Genomic DNA, 20,997 nt, shown 5'->3' with positions numbered 1-20,997 from the left:
ACCTGAGAACTTGCTGGAAATGCAAGTTACCCAAGACTCCCAGACACCTCCATTCCTGAAACTCAGCCTCTGGGGAGGGGTCAAGGGGTACATGGTGTTGTTTTGTTTTGTTTTAAAGACAGAGTCTTGCTCTGTCATCCAGGCCGCAGTGCAGTGGTGTGATCTTGGCGCACTGTAACCTCTACCTGCTGGGTTCAAGAGGTTCTTGTGCCTCAGCCTCCCGAGTAGCTGGTACTACAGGCATTTGTCACTACGCTTGGCTAATTTTTTTGTATTTTTAGTAGAGACGGGGTTTCACATGTTGGCCAGGCTGGTCTTGAACTCCTGACCTCAAGTAATTCACCTGTCTCGGCCTCCCAATGTGCTAGGATTGCAGGTGTGAGCCACTGCACTCAGCTGAAGGGGTACATGTTTTAACAAACATGTTAAAGTTTGAGAATCTTTTTTTTTTTTTTTTTTTTTTTTTTTTTTTTTTTTTGAGACAGAGTCTTGCTCTGTCGCCCAGGCTGGAGTGCAGTGGCCGGATCTCAGCTCACTGCAAGCTCCACCTCCCAGGTTTATGCCGTTCTCCCGCCTTAGCCTCCCACGTAACTGGGACTACAGGCGCCCGCCACATTGCCTGGCTATTTTTTTGTATTTTTTTAGTAGAGACAGGGTTTCACCGTGTTAGCCAGGATGGTCTCGATCTCCTGACCTCGTGATCCACCCTTCTCGGCCTCCCAAAGTGCTGGGATTACAGGCTTGAGCCACTGCGCCCGGCGAGAATCATTGTTAAAACAACAATTTTTAATAGCTTTGTGTTATGAATACCTTTCAGAATTTGATGAAAGTTAGATAGCTAGAAAAATGTACAGACACATTTTATACACGCAGGGAATTCATGGACTCTCCTGATTAAGTCCCCTGTTATAAAGGAAACATTTTGGTTTCAGAATGTATCCCATTAGAAGTATTAGATTTTAAGTCATACTAGTGATAGTTGGGATTTGAGAATTTGATTATTGTTCATCCCCAGTAGCATAAGTAGCCCTGGACTGTGGTTTGCCCCCAACTTTTTGTGGGGAGCATTTGCACACTGAGGTATCTCCAGACATTAATGCTGGGCCCTGTGGTGAATGTAAACATGGTACCTGTAGGGTGGCCCTGACACCTGGTTGGCAACAGTGGGTGCCTGCTTGCTCAGCCATAGACTTTACATAGTTAAGCCTTTTGGAGGTCCCCGTGCCAGCCACTTTGAAGGGAATTTGGTGAAGCCTATGTTAAAAACTTAGTTTGTAGGCCGGGCACGGTGGCTCAAGCCTGTAATCCCAGCACTTTGGGAGGCCGAGACAGGCGGATCACGAGGTCAGGAGATCGAGACCATTCTGGTTAACACGGTGAAACCCCGTCTCTACTGAAAAATACAAAAAAACTAGCTGGGCGAGGTGGCAGGGCCTGTAATCCCAGCTACTTGGGAGGCTGAGGCAGGAGAATGGCGTGAACCCGGGAGGCAGAGCTTGCAGTGAGCCGAGATCAGGTTACTGCATTCCAGCCTGGGAGACAGAGCGAGACTCTGTCTCAAAAAAAAAAAAAACCCAAAAACCTTAGTTTATATATGTATTTTTTAAATTTACTAAGGGATGCGTGGGCAATGTACATACGTTAGAAAATTCAGAAAAGTAGAAAGCAGAAAATTAAAATCACTGACAAATTTATTCTTGGGTAACCAGTTATTTTGTTGCGAATGGTAAAATGCACTAGGAAAATAACAGGAATAATAATAATACCTAAGACTTACTAAATTTTTATTGTATGCCAGATACTGTTCTAAATTCCTTATTTATATTAACTCATTACAACCTGATAGCTTCTATATAAAGTAAGTCTTGTTAATGTCTCCTCAGTTAAATGATGGAGGGTAGTGAGGCTTGGTGAGGTTAAGCATTTTGCCTGAAGACATGTAGCTGGTAAGGATGTGAGTTGAGGCAGGGGAAGCCCTAGTTCTCTAGGGCGTCTTAAACATGTACCCTCTGCTGCTCCTTAGGAGGAAGAGAAAACACTGCAATGAATGACTGTTGTGAGGGGTGGCATTGGGAAAGAGACCCATGTAGGAGTACATGGGGTTGACTAGTGAGGATTAGGACATGTCTGCATGGGCGAAGTGGGTGCAGAGATGAACCAACAGCTGAGGAGTGTGCACACGCCCTGTGCTTTTAGGATGGCCCACCACCCTTTAGTGATTTGGCTAATCAGCCTCACCTTCAACGATCTTCCATTCCCTTGTCATCAGCATGTGAAACTGCTGAAATAATGCCAACTAAGTAGACCTTCCCAGAGTGCCTTAAACTTATGAACATCTATTTCATTTTAAACTGGATAACATTGCATTATTAAAAACATCTGGAACCAGAAGGAAATGTACAAATGTGGTGTTCACAATTTACTATCATAGTGAGGGCTGACAGAATTATTAGTCACTGAGCCTTTAAATAATATTTGTTTGTAAAGTTGTTTTGTCCTTTGGTTTTGAGTTTAACGCCAACTTGGGTCATATCAACTTTCCAAAATGTCATGAGCTTTGTGTGTTTTATCGTTAATTTAATTTTCCTTGAAATTATTTCCCAGAACATCAAATGGAAGTTTTAAATTTTTTAAAAGTGTTATTTGAAAGAAAGAATCCAAGAACAAATTGATTTAATGTGTTCAGTGAATAAGGACTCATCTCTAAGGGATTAATGTAATACAGAGATTAAGAATGCAGGCTACAGGGTTGGAATTCCTGGATTCGCGTACCATGCCCCACTTATCAGCTCCGTGACTCTTGGTAGAATACCTAACTCATCTGTTAACTGGCAATAATTCTCTTTATCCCATAGGGTTGTGGTAAGAATTCAGTGAGACAATGCAAAGCAGTGTTGAAGTCAGTCAGCGCTAAAGTGTGGCATAACCTTTAGTTAATGTTAGGAATTGTAGAAAGGCAGATAACGCTGGACAGAGTCTGAGATCTCTTACCACCACTCCTTCCCTCTCCCCTACCCACTTAACAGTATATCATGGTAGCTTTTCTATTTCAGTTTTTAAAGTTCTACCTTTTTCTTTTGAGTAGTTCCACTTCATTTCATTGAAGAAAAGAATCATGACCATTTTTCTGTTACTGGACATTTGGGTTATTTCATTGTTCACTGTTTAAAGATCTCTGTACTTGTAGTTCCTTGTTCCCTCCCACATTCCCCTAAAATCTTTGAAGGTTGTGTTTTGAGGTTGGTCTTCAGTACAGCTACTGTAATTGACTTCATTATTTTGTAAGCATTTGTTTGCTGTGACATCAAAAAGAGTTTGTGCTCACTTGCATAAAATTAAGTAATTATTGGATATGCCGTCTTTTAAATGGAAGAACTGCTCTTTTCACGAGGGCAGTAGGAGTGTATTTTGTCAGTTAGGAAAGAAGAAATCACTTAAGAGCTTTTATTGAAAACGCCTTATGGCCTGTCTCAGAAATTCAAACCTAAGCTCATTAGTTGGTTTATGATTGTGTAAAGCGCACATCTCTAAGATAGCCATAACCCAGTATGGAGAGTTTTCTCATTTATAGTTGATGAGGTTTCTTTCCCCTGAAATTGTTTCTCCTCAAATTGCAGTTTAATGTATGTATTAAAAACTGCTCAGTCATAATCAGTGCTGGGAGCAGGAGCCTCCTATGACCTTCCTGCCTGTGCCGGCGACCCCAGCCAGCTGCAAGAAGGAGCTCTAAAAACACAAATTGAGTCTTGCTACTCCCTTGCTCAGACCCACCCAGCGTGTGTGTATGTGTGTGTGTGTATGTGTGTGGTCTCATCATACTTAGAAAACATCCAGGGTTTGGTCATGGCCTGCATGGCTCTACATGACCAGCTGGCCCTGCCAGTTCTCTGACTGTACCTCCTGTGGCCACTGCCTTGCCCTTCTCTTGTAGCCACACTGGCCTTCTTGCTCTTGTTCCTCTGCGTCAAGGATACCACACCCATCTTCTGCATTTACTCTTCTCCCTCTCTCCCTTATTTCTGTTCTGATCTCTCATCTTCATGATGATTTCTTCCTCTCACCCTATTTTCCAGCACTCCCCATTATGTCTTGCCTCCCACCTGCTAGATTATTCTTCAGGGCAGAATCACTTGTTATACTGTGTGTCGCCAGCACCTAGAGCAGTATCTGGCACAGTGGACATATTCAGTTAAGAATGGTTGAGCGAATGAAGGAATAAACAAAGGGGAGCCACTCATAGAATATAATGTACAATGCTGTATTTTGAGACTTTGAATAGTCATCATGGAAACAGTAGATCTTTTAGCTTTTCAAGTTAAAGAGGCCAGGAAAGTGAAGCTGTTCACTTTATTCTTCCCAGTTCAGAAGTGGAATTTCTGAGAATTTTTTTAAAAGCAGAAGTTTCACAGACTGATTTCTCTTTTTTGAGTATCATTATCTTCTGCTTCTTTACTCTTATATTTGTATCTTACACCATGAGAGCCTTTTCACATCTTTATTCTCATCTCAACTGCCCACCTGCCGGCCACTGCCATCATCCCCCCGTCTCTTCTCAAATCACTGATGACAGATTTTCAGTATATTCAGGGTTTCTCCCTAAGAAAATATGCAGTATACAGCAGGCTCATTGTAAGAATATTCCTTTTTATATGGAGAAATCTGAGTGGGTTTCAAAATGTTTCTTGGGTGGCTTCTGGCAGTCCTCATAGGCCGTCTAGGGGTTTCAGGGAGATGGATGGTGTCCCCATCTCAGTCTCACCAAAAGTATAATATTTCTGGTTTTGTCTGATGGATTAGTAAGATTGTGTTTGTATAAAAAATTTCTCCCTGCAAATTAAAGTCATAACACCTATGAAATTGGAAGGCTCTCTTGGTCCTTTTCAGGGAATCACGGAAAGGCTTGGAACGGGCCCTGAGAATTGAAGATGGCAGGGAAAGGGCATCAGTGCTGGGCAAGTCTGACTGGTTCTGGTCCAAAGAGGCATTTAATTGTTGTCTCTACCTTCAAGTTACTCAGTTACAAGAGTTCCTGAGCTACTGGCCTAGATTCGACTTGGCAGTGTGCACAGGTGCCCTTGACTTTGCTGCCATCTTACTTTCCCCTCTTTCAGTTTCCCTTTCTCCTCAGTGCTTTTGTTTGCAGCACAACATTGTTATGGCAACTTTATGCTAATGATGCTCCTGCCTCTGTGCGTTTGAGGAAGGCTCATCCGATTTCTGTTAAATAAGTAGATTTCCCTTCATGACCTCAATTTCCAAGGTATTCAGAATCTTCTATTAAAATAGTACATGAACTTATCAAAGCCAAAATGTTAACAAATTTGTGAAATATTTGAACTCTATCACTGCATGTATCTGGAAATCTCAAACAGAAGAGACGTTTAGGATCACATTTACAGTACCACCCAGATAGAAAGCAGTTTATTGTTGAGTGAACGAACTTAACATTAAACACAGGTTGCCTAGACTCTCAACATTTTTAAAATTATATTTTTACAGAAGCCATTGTATAATAGTGCAATGCTTTTTAAAAATCCCGTTTCAATTTTGACTTACGCCTTATCATTAGCTATAAGAGATGGGGGTTGCTGTCTCATTTTCCTTGAATATTCTTTCCTATTTTAGTACCTTGAAGATTTTAAGTAAATGAAGAAGTGGATGAGCAAGTGATAAGAACTTATCAGTGGAAAGGAACTCCAGCAATGGGAGGAAAGCTTTGGGACTTGGTGGCTTGGCACAGGGAAAAATAAAGCATACATGCAGGAAATAGTTAGCTGCCTGGTAAGAAGAAGGACTAGGGTCAGAACAAAAAAGTGCTGTAGATGTCCTACGAAGGAAAAACTTCCTTCTCCTGGGAAGGAATTGGTATGCTGTCATGCCCAGCATACTGTAGGATTCTGTAACTTGTATAAACCCCCACCTTCACAGGAAGTCAATCCAGTCTCTCCTTGGGTGTTTTCAGTATGGTTTATAATGGATTTTATGGGATGTTTGGATTTACTTTATACATATTGTTGACAAATTATATCTATACTGTAAGTACAAAAGAATTTTTCCTAATTTAAAATTGTCTGGTCAGCTCATTCTAGAGTGCATTTCTTGCACGTTAGAATTTCTTACATTCTTGAAGTGAAGTTTATTTTGACTGTTACAGGAACCATTAACTAACCACTTTTTGGAAGATGTGACTTATGACAGTATTCCTTACTGGGAGGTTTTTGCTTTCTTTCTTCTTTTTCACCTTTGGCTGTGAAAAGGATTGTACATTGTCATTTAGAATGGCATAACATTAATGAACTGCTATTAAGGAAATAGTAGTTGTTGAAATACTTCATGAGAAAAGGAATTTAAGTGTATAACATAGTCAAATTTAAGTAGTTAATCACAAATCCCCCTTTCTCTTTAAAAAGACACAATATCAAGGTTATATGATACTTTCTCTTTTTTCACCCTAAATTCTAACCCACTATTGATTATCTCTGAAATGTTAGCTGGTGAATCTGGATAATTGTTAAAAACAGAAAAGTGCAAGCTACAAATGAGAGCCTAGGTCCTTGCTTAGATGTAAATAGTTTTCCTATAAATTTAAAAAAAAATTTTTTTTTTTTTTTTTGAGACGGAGTCTCACTGTGTTGCCCAGGCTAGAGTACAGTGGTGCAATCTCGGCTCACTGCAACCTCCGCCTCCTGGGTTCAAGCTATTCTCCTGCCTCAGCCCCCCAAGTAGCTGGGATTATAGGCGCGTGCCACCACACCTGGCTAATTTTTTTTTTTTTTTTTTTGTATTTTTAGTAGAGATGGGGTTTCACCATGTTGGTCAGGCTGGTCTCAAACTCCTGACCTCATGATCTGCCCACCTCAGCCTCCCAAAGTGCTGGGATTACAGTTGTTAGCCACCGGGCCTGGCCTCCAACACTTTGAAAGCCACCCAAATCCTATAAAATAATGCCAGTGTTTCAGGCTGTAGAAAATGTCTCTTGAGAGTAATATCTTGTAACATGTATTACTTATATATGTAAGTCAGTTTTCAACAGAGCTGCTGTGAATTACTGTTTTATGGCCTAATTCATTAAAAAGAATTGCCTAATTGTGGTATAGAAACTTAGGCACTAAGGCAGAGTAATAAGAAAGGGAACCTTGCTAAACATGGAGTATGTTTTGGCTGAATACTATTAAGGAAACAGCTGTCAAAATATAGTGTTTGAGAATAGCTTTTTAAAATTTCTTTGTATGTAGAGTATTTTATCAATTGCTGAGTACTTATGAAATGCTCTATTATCCTAATTTATGAGTTTCTCCAAATGCCAGTAAAATGGACAAGGGTAATTTTTGCTCTTTTCAGTCTTATGCGTTCTTAGTAAAGTCTCAATGAAATAGCTGGAAATGCTCTATTTTAATATGCGTTGGGTGGTAGTCTCTAAACAGTAGGAATAATTCTTTTTGTTTTGAGTTGACTTGTTTTCAATACAAAGCATTAGTAAAACATTTTTTAAAGCCACCTAAATCCTATAAAATAATGCCAGTGTTTTAGGCTATAGAAAATGTCTCTTGAGAGTAATATCTTGTAACATGTATTACTTATATATATATAAAAGTCAGTTTTCAACAGAGCTGCTGTGAATTACTGTTTTACGGCCTAATTCATTAAAAAGAATTCAGTCTATGCTAATGACATGGTATATACAAAGAAGAAGATAATATAGTGAGCATACTGCTCTCCATTTTCTGTGCTGAGTTAAACTGCTATTTGTACAGAAATGAAACTGGATTATCCCTGTCCTAGTCAAGACATGTCCTAGGGCAGAACCAATAACATCAGTTCTAAATGGAAGCTTCCAGGTTTCTCCATTTTGTCTAATTTGTGAGTTCATTCCTATTAGTGGTTTTTAAAATCTAGAATGTTACTGAGGCTGAGCGTAGACCCTTTAGTAAGCTTTGAAAACACATTTCTTCTAACCTATAGGGCATTTATAAATGAGTCTGTAGTGTATACAAAGCACTTGTCCTCTGCAGAGAGGTATTAATAGATGAAATGGAGGAATCAAGGAAGCAATTTAAGATGTATCATAGACCTAAAGGTAAAACTAAGACCACAAAGCTTCTAGAGGAAAACGTTATATAAAATGCCTACCCAACCTTCGGTTGGTTTTTTAGTGTGCAAAATTTCTTAGCCACAAAACAAAAAAAAATTAAGTTTTCTGAGCATCTTCCTGACAAGAAAAAAGAATTGTGGTCTGGTTCTTGAACTTTCCTAGCAGTGTGACCCCCAAAATCAAGACTACTTCCTGCTCTGAGACCAGAGGAAGATCAGACAAGATCCCTCTTGTCTGAACAAAAACTGTATGGATTCAATACCACTGAACTCTGTGGGGAAAAAGAAAAACCTCCTTTCGCTCTGCTGGAAGTTGGATGGCGCTAAGCCCCTGTGTAGTAGTGCACAGAATTTTAGCACTTTTCTTCCTTTCTGTGTGTATTAGGCTCAGAACACTGTGTCTTTGTGTGAATATGGATAGTTAGCATTTGCCAACATGTATCTGTCTACTTTCTCTTGTTTAAAAAAAACAAAAACAACAGGATATTATTTAGTCTCTCTGGGCTTGCCGAAGAAGGGAGAAAAAGAACAGAAGGAAGCAATTGAATATATTGATGATGTACAAAAGGAAATACAGGCTGGGCGTGGTGGCTCACGCCTGTACTCCGGGAGGCCGAGGCGGGTGGATCACCTGAGGTCGGGAGTTCGAGACCAGCCTGACCAACATGGAGAAACCCCATCTCTACTAAAAATACAATATTAGCCAGGCATGGTGGTGCATGCCTGTGATCCCAGCTACTTGGGAGGCTGAGGCAGGAGAATCACTAGAACCCTGGAGGTGGAGGTTGCAGTGACCTGGGATCGCACCATTGCTCTCCAGCCTGGGCAACAAGGGTGAAACTCTGTCTCACAAAAAGAAAAAAAAAAAAAAAAGGAAAAGAAGAAATTCAGAGACTTAATGAAAAAGAAAAAAAAAAAAGAAAAAGAAGAAATTCAGAGACTTAATGAACAATCCAGGGGGGAGATTGTGAAAGCAGAATAGAAGTATAACAAATTCTGCCAACTATTTTTTGAAATAGGTCAGCATCGATTGCCCAAATCTCAAATTTTTGGGTAACAGCATTTGTCGGCCATCCACAAGTGTCTACATTACTTGGGGAGGAAGACAAAGAGGTACTGTATTATTTAAAGAGTTGAAGTGACAGAATTTGAAGGCATTAAATCATGTTACAGAAAGATTTTTATTTTGATGAAAATCTTTAGTTTGAAAATAAAGTTATCTCCAAGGAATTTCATCTGAATGAGAGTGGTGATCTATTTTCAGAGTCCACTGAAATCAAATGGAAATCTGGAAAGGATATGATGAAAAAGTTCCAGTCAAATGCAGAGTAAAGTCAGCAGGAAGAGGCAGCACAAAGAACCAGAGAGCTTCTTTACCTGGTTTACTGATCGTTCTGATGCAGATGTTGTTGAGTTAGGAGAGGTCATCGAAGATAATCTTGGCCAAATCCATTACAGTACTACTTGGTTTTCAATATGGATGATGAAGAAAGGGAAGGAGATGAAAGTGATGAAGAAGGATGGGAAGATATTGATAAAGAAAGGGGATAAGGATGAAGGTGAAGAAGATGAAGATGACGAAAGGGAGGAAAGAAAGGGGGATGAAAGAGAAAATGACTAATAGAACACTGATAGGTTGCAACCTTCCTTTTTAAAAATTTTCTCCAGTTCCTGGGAGCAAGCTGTGTGTGTGTGTGTGTGTGTGTGTGTGTGTGTGTGTGTGTGTGTGTGTGTTTTCTCTTGGGCTTGATTGCCTTGTTCTTGAGGTCTCTTTTCTCTACACCATGGTTCTCAACTTATTTGGGGGGGAAAATAACTTGAGCAGAATACAATGGGAAAAGGATCTCTAACTCCTTTCTGTTCCAAATTCATTTTTATCCCTCTTGTCTGAACAAAAACTGTATGGATTCAATACCACTGAACTCTGTGGGGAAAAAAGAAAAACCTGCTTTTGCTCTGCTGGAAGTTGGATGGCACTAAGCCCCTGTGTAGTAGTGCACAGAATTTTAGCACTTTTCTTCCTTTCTGTGTGTATTAGGCTCAGAACACTGTGTCTTTGTGTGAATATGGATAGTTAGCATTTGCCAACATGTATCTGTCTACTTTCTCTTGTTTTAAAAAAAACAACAAAAAATGGGGTTATGTAAGGTCAGCAGAGGGTGAGTTTGAGATGTCTGGGTGGGTTAAGCGTGTATTTTGACAACATGGCTTCTCCTTTGGAATATTTAATTGTGATGTTTATTGGACACCCTTGCAGTTTAACATGACATGTTTAAAATAAGTTTTCTCCTAATGATGACTCTTGCCCTGCCACTTGATGGAACAATCTGCAGAACCTGCAGGATATTATTTAGAATTCACATTCTCTATTGTACTTTTGTTCCTGTCCATTTTAAAATTTTATTTTTATTTTGCTGGAAAGGAAAGATGACACTTAGTTTTAAATGTTAAAAGTGTATAAGTCGCTTTGTTAGAATAAAACGAAATGTGTACACATACCCTAAAACCAAAAAAAACCCCAAATTTAAAACTTTCATTTTTTTTTTTTTTGTAGACACTGTTAAGAAAATGAAGGCAAGCCATAGATTGGGGAGTAAATATTCACAAAAATATCTCTGTTAAAGGCTCAGACTATTTAAATAATTTTCATTACTCTGTAATGAAAAAACAAACTCAGTTTCTTAAAAAAATGCCGAAAAGATGCAAACAAATACTTTACAAAGGAAGCTGTTTGGTCAAGGAGCACATGAAAAGATTCTCAGCCTCATTTGTCAACAGGGAAACACAAATTAAAATAACAATAAGGTAGTACTTTCACCTATTAGAATGGAAAAAGAAAAAACTTGACAATGTCAAGAATTGACGAGGAAATAGAATAATTGAGACTTTGATATATTTTTGGTTGGAGTGTAAAATAGTAAATCTACTTTGAATAATAGGTCACTTCTTATCAAGTTAAACATGTTGCTTCCTTGTGACCTAGTAATTTCACTCCTAGGTGTTTACCCAGGAGAAATGAAAGTGTACGTCGGTAGAAGGACTTACATTAGAATATTCATAGCAACTTTTTTCACAGTAGCCAAAAGTTGGGAACAACCCAAATGCTCATCAACAGATTAAAATGGGTGAACAAGGGCCGGGCGCGGTGGCTCAAGCCTGTAATTCCAGCACTTTGGGAGGCCGAGAGGGGCAGATCACGAGGTGAGGAGATCGAGACCATCCTGGCTAATACGGTGAAACCCCGTCTCTACTAAAAAATACAAAAAACTAGCCGGGCGAGGTGGCGGGCGCCTGTAGTCCCAGCTACTCGGAAGGCTGAGGCAGGAGAATGGCGTGAACCCGGGAGGCGGAGCTTGCAGTGAGCTGAGATCTGGCCACTGCACTCCAGCCTGGGCGACAGAGCGAGACTCCGTCTCAAAAAAAAAAAAAAAAAAAAAAAAAAAGGTGAACAAATTGTGGTATACTCATAGAATAGAATAACATGTGGTGATCCAGAGGGTGATACGTGCCAACAATATAGCTGAGTCTCAAAACATGGCTGAACAAAACAAGTTAAATCTCGAAACATGTTGAACAAAACAAGTCAGACACAAACGACTATGTACCTTGTGATCCCATTTCAGTGTGGTTCTAATACTGGTAAAACTAAGCTCTAATGAGAGAAATTAGGAACGCAGATGGCTGTGCCTAGAAAAGAGAATGATTAAATTTTTGTGATGGAAATATTATTTATCTTAATTGGGGTGGTGATTATATGGTGTCAAACCTTGTTGAATTGTACATTTAAAATCTAATTTTCATTTATTGTATGTGGTTTATACCCCAATATAAATTAGTGAGGGGAAAAAGTCAAAGGCATAAAACTTGCTCTTGAAGCAATATGGATGTTGAGCATACACAGAGCAGATTGTAATGTGTGTGTAAATGGTATAGGATGCTTGAGAGAGGGCAGAAATGGCAGGGAGTGTGTACTGCATGAGCTTGCAGAAAAGGCAGGATAAACAGAAAAGGCTTTCTGGACAATAGATGGTTTGTGCTGTGTTTTGAAGATGCAAAGAGGTAAATGTTTTTAGGACTTGGGGAGAAGATTTCTCAAATAAGGTCAAGGTTTCTCAAGAGGTCAAGATAAAAATTAAACAGGACGTGTTTTTGCGCCAATAAACATAAATTGAAGTAGTTTTCCTACTCAGTGTATCATTCCAATAGTATCAGTCTATCATTTCCCATATGTAAGTATCATGTCCCTCTTTCAAGACTCATCTTCATTCTGCTTCTTCTGTTCTCCACGTGCACCAGCACACAGTGATTTTTCCTCCCCTCAAATTCCCATTTTTTAACTTACAAATTAAAAGCACCATTTAATTTTTCCTAGATTATATCCTGTTTTTCAGTGTGTATCTTCTTACAAAGTGCATACTCAGGAGAGGTAGTTTGTCCTCTGCCCCAAGTAAAATGTTGAGTATACAACCAAATTCTGGTTAAGATTCGGTGGGTAGAGGTTGACAGATGTGCAGGAGGTGGGGACATCTGTGGATATGGATTGAAGTGTGGAGTTGTAGATTTTCTTCTTTGTATGAGGGTTAATGGCTATAATGTTTTGGCTCTCAACTATGTACCAGGCATGATAACTCTTACAGTCATTCTTCTAGGTAGATATTTTTGTTCTGTTTTCTACAGATGAGTCAACTAAGCAGGGAGAGGTTAAGGAACACAGTGGAATTTTGAATACAAGTTGAGTATTCCTAATCCCAAAATCTGAAGTCCATAATGCTTCAATATCCGAAACTTTTTGAGGGCTGACATGACTCTCAAAAGAAACGTTCTTTGGAGCATTTCAGATTGGGGATGCTCAACGGCTAAGTATAATGCAAATATTCCAAAATCAGAAAAAATCTGAAATCTGAAACACTCCTGGTCCAAAGCCGTTTGATCAAGGAATATTCAACCTGTATATCTCTTTGACTTCCTTTGTTCTTATAGTCATCGGAGCACCACACTATGTTACTGGGAAAGAAGATGATGATGGCAATGACAGCAATAAACATTGATTGTGTTCTTTTTCTTTTTTTTGAGAAGGAGTCTTACTCTGTCACTCAGGCTGTAGTGCAGTGGTGCGATCTCAGCTCACTGTAACCTCTGCCTCCCGGGTTCAAGCAATTCTCTTGCCTCAGCCTCCTGAGTAGCTGGGATTACAGGCACACACCACCATGCCCGGCTAATTTTTGTATTTTTTTTTTTTTTTTTTTTTAGTAGAGACGGGGTTTCACCATGTTGGCCAAGCTGGTCTCGAACTTCTGACCTTGTGATCTGCCCGCCTCGGCCTCCCAAAGTGCCGGGATTACAGGCATGAGCCACCACGCCTGGCCTGATTGTGTTTTTATGCCAGTTACTGTTCTGGGCAATTTATGTATGTAACTCATTTAATCTCCATAACTTAGGAAAATGATGTATAGAGTTGTTAAGTGACTTTATTAAGGTTGTATCAGAATAAGTGGTAGAGTCAAGATTTGAAGCCAGTAAGTCTGATTCTAGAATGTACACTTTTCATTATTATGCTATACTACTTGGCATTGTATACATAGGGACTGGTTGTCTTCCTTAGAACAAGGCATATACTGTTTCTTAATTGGGGTAGGAGTGGATTAAAATAAAAATTGGTGATGCAGACTGTTGTTTTCAAACCATATTTAGTTATTTAAGACCTTCATTTTTGTCCATTCATATAACATTTATTGAAAATTTCACTGTGTTATGAGGCTAAGACAGAGTCTGTTCTTTTGAGGGACTTTAAAGTCTAGGAGTGGGTCTGGATTTTTTAATTCATGTGGCTTCTAAAGCATTTTAAAATTCTCACACTACTTGAACTAAACAGAGAAACTGGATTTGACTGGCACTGTGCTGAAGTCGTGGCTCCTGAAGGAAAATTGGTGTAGGTATCTAATGAACCAACCCATACTCAGAAAAAAGGCCTTGCTGCCCCAAAGCCAAAAGATTAAGCAATGAATGTGCACTTTGTATTTAAAATTAAAATAATGTATTTAAGGTTTCTAAAAATAATTCCTACTTAACCTGTATTTTTCCTTAACCAATTTGCCTCAGTAGTACCAGTTATAAGGACAGCTGCTGTGTATCAAACTCAGTGATATCAGGGACAACTGGTCTGACATCTTAGGTTTTCTTTTTATCTCAGACCATATCCTCCCTCTTCCTTTTTTCACTTCTATAAAGGTAGTGCTTATAGGCATATTTATAGTGGAGAAAGAGGCAGTGAAATCCTTGTGCAAAAACATAGGTAGGCAGTTTTGGGGGCCAGGAGAGAAAGAACATTCAACACTAAAGGCCACCTCCTAGGACATTTAACTGAACTAAGTATCGTTTTTCATATTCTGTTTTTGTCATCTGTACATGCAGGGCTATCAGCTCCCAGCTGGATTAAGGTTAGGGATTTGAATCTAGTCAGTAAATGACTTCTGATGAGATTAGAATCGTCTCCAAATCCCCATTAAGGAAATAAAAATGTAATCTTATAAGTTATAATATGCCCAAAGATTGTTGTCATAACTGAATGACTATCAATTGCTAGGAGTGATGATGTTAAGGTTTGTTGATGTGTCTGTTAGAATGTAAGCCACAAGAGGCCCAGAACCTTTTCATCACACCGTCCCTACTATCCTAGAATGTTGGCTGCCTCATGGTAAGGAATCAGTGTTGAATGAATAAATGACTGAAATATCCCTAGAGTGAGAAGGGGATTTCATTCATTATCTGTAGCAGGATGGAAATGTTCTTAGATGAAGCCATGTGTGAGCTCTCCTACCAACTTTTGACCTTAGGGCTGGACTCACTGAGAAGATTGCATCAGCAACAGGTGAGTTCTTTCCAGCCAGGTATCTCTCCCACTATAGAAGGTGCCGCATTTCCCATCTGCTTGGTATAAATGGCTCTTAGAGTCCAGAGGCTTTGAGTGATGCGATAAAAATAAGTGTGTATGATCCTGGAAAGCTTCGAGGATCAGATTTTTTTTTTTCCAAGTGATCACACCACAAGTGTATAGATTGCTCTGGGCCAAACCTCAGAAGTCAAATAATTGATTTTTCCTCTTTTCTTTGATACCTTAACCTCAACAGCAGATGTCATATAATTGGGTAGAAGCCACCACAACTCTCTGGCTGTTCTCTGAATGATGAGGGGTCAGAACATGATATGTAAGGCCTTTGATGTTTTTCGAAAACAACAGATGGGAAGTTTCAGTGAAGAATAAAGAGCTAGCAATTTAATTTATACCGAGTAAAGACAAAAATTTCAAAGGAATTTAATCAGATCTAAAAACATATGACCAGTATTTCACTTTGACTTTAAAAGAACAGGTGGATTGAGAAGCTTTGCTGTGGTAAACTTGGTTTCTCAGTGAATTAATGTAACCGAATGATTACTATAAAAATAGCATTCATTAATTACTAGTTTTATGCTTTTTAAGGGTGCTAGGGAGGAAAAGAAAACTCCCTGTAAAGAAGAACCAGAAAATTCAGGAAAGAGGGTTTTGGAGACCTGATTCCTCACACTACTTAGGAAGCTGGGAATTTAAAATAGATTTTACATAGTTTGGTTGTAGGTATTTTTTCTTATCAAGATAGGATATTTGTGCTGAAGTTGATTTATCTAGCTGTGCTGCTCAGACTTTTAGGAGGCAATGCATCTTTTAGTATTGCGGGGTGATGGTGGGGAGGCTATGGGTGTAGCAGCAGAATATAGCAGCAGACTTGAAGCTAATTTGAAGTCCCAAGCAGTAGACAGCATCTGACCAATGAAATGCCTTCTTAGCATCCAGTATGAACTGGCAGGGTGATCATACTGATGACCATAATTATTATACGGTCAAGGACACTTTTGAGATAGAAAGGAGGCACTGGTTTCAGTTATGCCCAGACAATAGGTAAAAACTGGAGCTATCCCAGGACATAGGGTCACCCAAAACTGAATGTGCAACAGAATTACCTGGAGGGCTTGTTAAAGCAGATTGCTGGACTCCACTCCCATTGTTTCTGATTCTGTAGGTTTGGGGTCAATAATTTGCATGTCTAACAAGCTCACTGGTGATGTTGATTCAGCTGGTCTAGGCCCTACACTTTGAGATCCACTGCTCTACTCAAACAAACTTGGCAGTCTTGTAGTGATACAATTTTCAGTTAAATGAAACTCTCCTTATTGTTCATCATCCTCCACTAGACAGCCTTTTGCGGGTGAGGATGCTCGTGACGATGGCAGAATATGCTTGTGTTGGTGTCAGCCTACTTCCTGGACTGGCCTGTTTTTGGTATTCTAGAGACTGCTCACACTGGGAGGCTGAAACAGCTCACCTGTGACCGACCTAACTTTTAAGGAAATCCTGGAGCCAAATGGAATAAACCTGATGACTTCTGAGTTCTCAGAGCCTTAGGCTTAGGGAAGCCTCAACATCTAAATTCACTCTAGAAGCACTTTATAGAGTGAACGTTCCTCTAGGGAACAGTATTCTTCTGTTCAGCATTTTAGAAGCATCATAGGTGTAGTAGGAAAAATCTGTTAATCTTCTTTTTTTTTTCTTTTGGTCATAAATAATATAATGCTTAATCATGGCGATAATATAGTGTTTTTATTTTTAAGCATTTATTCATTATTTTGCTCACTAATTAACTAGCTTGGATTGAATGAGGAACTTGTAGACAGTTTTGTTGGTAAGGCAAATGCAACTGTGGAATTCCTCTGTAGATAAGTGGGTCCCAAAGTGTATCTCAGGTCAGCAGCATTCAGCCTCACCTGGGAATTTGCTAGAAATGCAAATTCTTAAACCCCAGCCTAGTCATACTGAATCAGAAGCTCTGGGGGGGGATAAAGCCCAGGGAACCGTGTTTTAACAAGCCTTCCAGGTGATTCTGATGTGGGTTAAAGTTTGAAAAGCAATTTTGTAGCTAGTTTTATGTTATCTTTTTCCCTGTTTTGATCTGCAAAGGTATTGAAATATCTGAATTATGTTTCTAAGTCGTCTGATATCTAATTACATAAACATTTACCTTGATAAAATTAGTTTTTATAATGAAAATAATGATGTCAGACCTTATTTACTGAATACTTTTTATACATACAGTCATGCACTGCATAATGGTATCTTCGTCAGTGACAGACTGCATATGCGCCTGTAGTCCCATAAGATTATAATGAGTTGTATAATGGCATGTGCTCTATCATCTAGATTTATGTAATTATAATCTATGATGTGTGTACGACAATGAAATCACCTAAGGATGTATTTCTCAGAATGTGTCTCCGTTGTTAAACAACACATAACTGCATCACTGTGTTAAAGACTTTACAAATATTATCTGATTTAATCCTTACAGTGCTGTTTCACAGATAAGGAAGTGGGGAGGAGGGGCACTCCTGACATTGAGAGGCTTTTTTCCCTACTCCTTTCCCCTTTTCCTGTCCACTTGTATTCTGTTTAAACATGTTAGCAATAATTAATAATCATTTGTTTTTAGCTATAACTTTTTCTCGAAGTAAATGTACATAGTACTAGATAAAACATTTTTACAGCCGGGGAATTTTAAATAGTATCCTAAAAATACATGTACATGGTTGAAGAGGATGGAAGATTGAAGGACATGGTGATGGTGAGTGGGTGGCTTGGGTGGAAGGGCAGGGAGTGGATATACCTATGGTGAGGCTGGGCTGATTAGAATCCTGTGGAGTGCAGGAGCCACCCATGGTGAATGGAGTGAAGGCATCCTCCCTGTGCTCAGAGGATTCAAGGCTCCTGGGTAGATAAGCTGGGTGACCTTGCTCAGGATAGTCACACCCTCTGTACCTGCTTCAGCTGTGAAGTAGGCAAATTGTACTTCTTTCTCTGCACTGTACCCACTTCCCCTGAGTCTTCATGCTTTGAGTACCTTGGAATCTCCCCACTTTTTTTTTTTTTTTTTTTTTGAGATAGGGTCTCACTCTCTCGCTCAGACTGGAGTGCAGTGGCCCAATCTCAGCTCACTGCGACCTCCACCTCCCAGGCTCAAGCGATTCTCCTGCCTCAGCCTCCTCAGTAGCTGGGATTACAGTCATGCACCACTACCGCCTGGCTAACTTTTGTATTTTTAGTGGAGATAGGGATTTCACCATGTTGGCCAGGCTGGTCTCGAACTCCGAACCTCAAATGATCCACTCACCTTAGCCTCACAAAGTGCTGGGATTACAGGTGTGAGCCACCATGCATGGCCTCCCCCCCCCTTTTTTTTTTGCCAGACATGGCAATATATAGTTCATTCATGTATACCAGTGTGTTAATTGTGCGTGCACAATTGTATGCCTGTTTGTATATATAGTATTCATAAATTTTATCAAAATATAAAATTCATTGCATGTTAACAAATCATAAAATATGCCATTTTGGTATTTTCTGAGTACATTGTTTTCTTTTTAACTTAATGGCTAGGGTTTTTTTTCTAGTGCTAAAACTGATTATCAAGTTTGTATGTTTTAGAAAGATGAATATGCAAACTATTTTTTACTAGCATGATCTTTGATTCATTTTTTCCATAGGATTGATTGTCCTTGGTTAAAAAGAATATATATAGACAAGATCGATTGCATGGGCTTTGTTGAATAAGCTGACGTTGTGGGTCTGTGGTAATTCTCCTGAGTGTAATTTAATTTATAATATTTAAAGAATTGTAAGTAATTTGGTTGATGGGTCATAGACTATAAATAAGTAGCATATGAACTCAAATATTTGCTATGCATAGGACATATTTTTGTGATTTACAATTTAAAGGCATTTTATTTTATTAGGTGTTAATGGGGTTAACTTACCCTAATAATGACAAAGATAAAAGCTTTTGCCTATATAAGTGTATGTACAAGTAAATGCAACTGTATATCTGTACATATATGCAATTGCAAACAAAAACATACCTAAGTATTACGCTAATCGATTTTGTAGTTTTGAGAAACAATTTTAATATACATTTACAAGCTTTTGAAATGTTTGTCCTGGATGGCTACCTTTTAAACATTTTCTTTGATATCTCTTCATCACAGATATATTTTGACAGCCACTATTGGAAATCCTAAATAATCATAAATGATATTTCAGTATTGGATCCCCATATTAGCATGGGAAAATATATTAATATGCCAATTACAGTTGTCAAACAAAAAGTAACGCACTGAGAAAAATGTGAGTGGCAGTGGTTCAGTGTTCCTCAGCTTTGTTGCTGTCCAGCTCAGAAATCTTTTCTGTTCCCATGCACCATTCACATACACGCAAGTCATTTCATGGAAAAGCTGTTTCCTTACCTGCGTCTAGGCCTTCATCTATGAGAGTCACGCTTCACTCATTTTGAAATACCTCTCAGTGCAGACTCCAAGGTGACACTGTTACAGAGTTCTTGCTCATCTTCAACTGCGGATGAAAATCAGGAACTTGACAGAAACCACAAGAGAGTGGGTCCCTCTGCTGCTGTGGTCAGATAGAATTTATTGAAGACTGGGACGTGGAAACAAAGAGGAAGGAAGAGACGTTTTAATCTCTGTGGGTGTCAGGCTGACTTCTGAGCTAGTTCCTTTCCTCCAGTAATGCAAAAACAGTCCTGCTTTTTTATTTCTCCTCCTACTTTTCCCCACATCCTTACATCATCTGATGCACAGCCAGTCAACAACCTGTTTTCTAACCTTTGCCATTGTCAAATTCAACATGTGGTATGAGGTGGAGAACTGATGTGTAAGATATGGTTCTTTCTGAAGTACCCTCAGAGAAAATTGTCAGCAGCTTCACAGTATAACTCGCAGAGATGGGTAGTTGGAGCTACCTGTAAATGCAGAATTAACAGAATAAAGAAGTATTTTGACACCAGTGTCGACATCTTCTAGATAAGAGGAGTTGCATTGTCATTTTTCCCATGTGAATTTTCCTGTATTTGAACATTACTGATAAATAGATCACAAGTAGGACTTCAGATAAACTCCTCGCGTGTTAACATTTTGGTGTTTGTGCTGTCTGTGCTATTTTGAAAGTCTTCATAATTTTAGTTCCTTTCAGGCTCTGTAATATAATCGGTGATGTCTTGCAGTGCTCCACTGTCTTTCTCATTGACTATTGTGCCATTAGATTTGGAAGTTCTCAGAAGATGGCTACAGAGTCCTCTTCAGAGTGTGAAACTCAGAACCAGAAAGAAAGAAAACAAGAGGCTGAAAAGCTTACCTTATAAGGCTCCTGCATTTGAAGTGTATTTACTTAGGCTGTTCCATTGCTAAATTATGAGTAACAGCTAGTAAAGTTCAACTTGCCTTAAAAACATAACTATACATTTACAGTTACAATAATTATAACTGGCTTATGACATGCCAGTTACTATTCTAGTTTCTTTATACGTACTTAGTATGTAGAAGGCAGTGTTCTGGACATTGGAGATGGAGTAGTGACTAACACATACCCAAAGAGTTATTTCCCTCATGAAGAGTGTTTTCTTATATTCTGCCTCACAGACTTACTAGTCACTCTTTATCCTTGGCAAATACATGTGAGACACAGAGCTTGTTTAGAGAAGTTCACCATGTCTCCCTGCCAGAGGGACTCTTCTTCAGACCTGCAGAGGGCCCCAATAGTCCTCACTGATGCTTTGATTGAAGGGCTAAGAATACTGATGTGCATAGAGAGGCTTGTTAGCTTCAGCTGCAGTGAGATCTGGTGGGTAAATAAGCTTAAGGACAATTGGACGTGACGAGGAGCCCCTAGAGCCTGGTTATTACCAGGGCGCATTGCAGAGTCCTCCAGTTGTAAACATTTTTCTGATTAAATGGATGGTTTGGCATGAAGAGTATCTCTAAGCTGAGACTCTCAAGACTTCCCTGATTTATTGCAGGAGATGCTGTTTACTC

The 20,997-nt window shown here is 39.3% G+C and overlaps 1 protein-coding gene and 1 pseudogene across 3 annotated transcripts in view; one reads left to right on the top strand and one right to left on the bottom strand.

The window, feature by feature from the left end:
• Window positions 1–19,703, bottom strand: part of P2RY14 (purinergic receptor P2Y14) — a 62,576-nt gene extending 42,873 nt beyond the window's left edge. For all 3 annotated transcript variants that reach the window (XM_030928732.1, XM_030928730.1, XM_030928738.1), the window contains exon 1: window positions 19,417–19,703. The gene's annotated coding sequence lies outside the window, so the exon portion shown is untranslated. The remainder of the gene's footprint in view (window positions 1–19,416) is intronic.
• Window positions 8,528–9,712, top strand: LOC104668001 (annotated as a pseudogene).
• Window positions 19,704–20,997: the final 1,294 nt, after the last annotated feature.

The sequence above is a fragment of the Rhinopithecus roxellana genome, chromosome 1, assembly GCF_007565055.1.
Source record: "Rhinopithecus roxellana isolate Shanxi Qingling chromosome 1, ASM756505v1, whole genome shotgun sequence".
NCBI classification, from domain to species: domain Eukaryota; kingdom Metazoa; phylum Chordata; class Mammalia; order Primates; family Cercopithecidae; genus Rhinopithecus; species Rhinopithecus roxellana.
This window is presented reverse-complemented; position numbering and strand designations above follow the sequence as displayed.